Source organism: Mustela lutreola, chromosome 13 (genome assembly GCF_030435805.1).
Source record: "Mustela lutreola isolate mMusLut2 chromosome 13, mMusLut2.pri, whole genome shotgun sequence".
Lineage (NCBI taxonomy): Eukaryota > Metazoa > Chordata > Mammalia > Carnivora > Mustelidae > Mustela > Mustela lutreola.
This window is the reverse complement of record NC_081302.1, coordinates 86,699,739-86,703,405: the sequence shown is the minus strand read 5'-3', so window position 1 is coordinate 86,703,405 and position 3,667 is coordinate 86,699,739.

The following is a 3,667-nucleotide window of genomic DNA, read 5'->3' as shown; positions in this document are numbered from 1 at the left end:
GTCTAATTGTTGTATTTTAATAAATTTGAGTTTCTCTAGAATGCAGAGCATAGGGCACACAAAAAAGAGATGTGAATTCAATTAATTTTTTTTTTTTTTTTTTTTTTTGCCTCATCATTTTGTTTTTCTATGGAAGGTCTAAAAATACAGGATTTACCTTCTGAGCTCCTCTCAACCAACATCCCTGCTCTGTATCCTGAGTCTGATGTGCCTACATTTTTAAGTTGGGATTTCAGGGGGAGGATACACCTTTCATCAGCAGCACTAGGGAAAGCAGTTTTCATAGCACTTGACAAAACCTGAAAATTGCAATTTTGTTAAACTTTCCCACTCCCTGGCCTACCCAATCACTTCTCCTCCATTACTCATTTAGATAAGGACATTCTGCTGCTGATGTCTCTAGGCTGGTGTCTCTAACACAGGAAGAGGGAGACACAGAGCCACAGTTCTGTGGCATTTTCTCAGGGGTCATGCTGAGAAGCATGAAAGAGGTCAGGGGCCATCGTTGTAACTTTTTGTTAATAGATTACAATGTACAGTGTGTATTGTATGTGTATATACAAGTGAACCATGTTGGTGTCCTCAAGGTCTTTCATCTCTATTTTCAGCCACAATTAACACTGGGCTAATCTCACATCAGTAATAGCAGTGAACTGGAAACACTTTTCAGGCAGCAACATTATGGGCTTCTCATTCCAGTCTTGACAAAGCAGCTAATGCTTTCTAAACTTCAACTAAGAATAATTTGTCCTCACTCTGTTTCTTGCCAGACTGTCTGAGTGCTCCTGGCTGTGACGGTTGGCAGCTCTCAGTCCTGCCAGAGCCAGCCAGGGAAGGCTTTTATAAATATAACACAAACCTTGATTTGTAACACTTGATTTGGGATTTAACTTGAGGTTGAAAGGAGTAACATTTGAACTAGAAGTCTCTTCACAGAAGGAGTCCTGTCTGGAAAAACTCTCATATTACACATACCTACTCTTACAAAAAGTTGATGCTCAAATATTACAAACATAACTAATTTAAGGAATCCCAGAAATGAGACTCATATATCAAGTTGCTTTGTTAAGTGGTAGACAGAATAAGGCAATAAAGTCCCATGTCAAAGAATTGTTTTGTTTTGTCTTGTTTTGTTTCTTGGAGGGACTACTACATTGACCCACTAAGGATGGTCTAAATATGCTTTAGAAACAATAATAGAGTTAACTTTAATTGGTTTGGCACAGTAACTCAGGGAAGCATAAAGCTGGATTTATGAGTCTGTTTTTGTATTTTGTAATTTATTAAAAAGATTTTATTTATTACAGAAAGATCATGAGCAGTGTTAGTGGGAGAGAGAAGTAGGTACCCCCATGAGCAGGGAGCCTGATGTGGGTCTCAATCCCAGGACCCTGGGGTCATGACCTGTGCTTAACCAACTGAGCCACCCAGGTGCCCCAAGTCTTTATTTTAATTAATACATGGTTTAGTCTGTTTATAAAACTGCAGCTTGTCTTAGAAAATTTGGAATATCCAAGAATAAAAAGAAAATTAAAATCACCCTAAATCTCACTGTCTAGTAATATATCTAAGCAAAAGAGTAGTTATTTCCTTGGGGCTTTTCTATACATATGTTTATTTTTAGCCAAATTGAAATATGAAGTTTCCATTCCACCTTTTTATTTACCACTGAAGATGTGATTTAATGATTGTGCAGTATTGCGTATTAAGAACACTTTAATCATATCCCCACTGTTGGGTGGTTCATTTGTGTCTGAATACTCATCTTTTTCTAAAAGGCTGAAACTGTCATTAAATCTTGTTCTAAAATATCTCTGATTATTTTATACTGATTCCTCCAAATGGAGTGGAGGGTTGAGAGCATTTTTAAGAGTCTTGATACACATTACCAAGTTTACTTTCAGATAAGCAGTATCAGTTTACATTCCTGCCAGCAATAATAAAGTATTTATTTTGCCTGTCATAAAAAATATGAAGGCTCAGTCGACTATAAAAGATTTTTCTTCATTTAGCCAAGATGTACGGAGTGGCTGCTACACAGTGTGAGCATATAGCAGAGAATGAGACAGAATCATGGAGCCAATACTCCAGTGGAGGGGCAGAAAAAAAACAGAAATGGAAAAAAGGCTTTAAGAGACATAATGAGGCTGAGACAGTAAGCTGTAGGATGGGGAGAGGTGGTGATCCTACTTTAAGTGGGTGGTTAGGAAAGTTCTTTTTGTGGAGGTGAAAGAGAAGAAGCAGTCATTGTCACCAGCAAAGAGAAGAGAATTCCGGGATGACCAACAGTGAGGTGTGGCAGGGACAGGGACAGCAACAGGAAGACTGGGTCATCAGGTAGTTGGAGAAATAGGCAGGAATCATATAGGATCTCATAATCCCTGGGAAAGAAGTTGAATTTCATTACAAATACAGGGTCACACTATTGAAAATTATTAATAATATCAGTGACTTGCTCCAGTTTACATCTTATGATCGCTTTGACTTCTGTATAGAAGACAGGAAGAGGAGGGCCAGGCAAGAATGGATGCAAGGAGATGAGTTAGGCAAGGAAAGCTATGATTTAGACTAGGCACGTGGTGACAAGTATGAGAACACCTGAATGTGAAGCACCTGGCCCCTGTGAGTGTTGTGTAACTTTAACTCCATAAACAGACTTCCTTGGAAGAATTTTTTAAGGGAAGTTACCTGTAGATGATCCAAATCAAGCCACTAGAAAGGCCACCAACTTCTCCAGCTGACTCCATGTTTATCAAAATGGGGGAAAGAAGAGATACTAAGGCAAGGATCTTCCTCCCAGGGGACTTCTTAAGTAGAACAAGATACACATTTAAACGCACATATGCTAGTTGCTTCTTACTCTACATTTATAAAGGAAATAAGTTCTCCACATTCATTCATTCTGCCGTCATCACTCTACTTGTGGAGTTTAATGTGACTTAACAGGACAGTAACAACAGCTGATACTTATTAAAAATACCTGTTATGTCTGGGCACTGTGATAAACTCCTAAAAGCATGATCTTATTAATGCTCACAGTGACCAGACCAGTGAATAGTGTCAACCTCACATTACAAATAAAGAAACTGAGATTCAGGTAAGTGACTTGCCCTGCACTGTGGATTTCTTCTGTTCTACTAAGTAGCTCAATTTTAGAATCTGTGAAGTGATGGGAGAATTTGTGCTTCCATGGAAAACACCTTTCAGGTGTTATTAAAGTTATCAAGAACTGACAGCAATTCAAAATATTCCTTGTCTGTAGACATGTAAATGCATCCCATCCCAAGAGGGACAGTCCCGCTTCCTCTGGAAAATCCAGGTTTATTCCTTTTGCACAATCTTCTGACATTCCTTGACTACAAATAAACATGTATTTTTTTTGTCCTTTGAACCTGTTCTAAAAACTAGTTCCCTCATCTATATAATAAGCCAATAAAATCTTTAACATTTGTTCATTCTTTACTTGTAGAAGAGCCACGATTTTACCCTTTCTTTGAAAAATATCCTTTCACAATGAAAACAGAGGAAGAAAACCGCGTTTTCCTTTCAGGGGCTCTTAGCCTTGGTGCAGCTGGACCATCTACCAACTCCACGTGGGCTAATCTCACCCAGTCCGCTGCCCAAACAAGTACCAGGGCCTGTCTTCCTTTTCCACTTTTGCTTCATT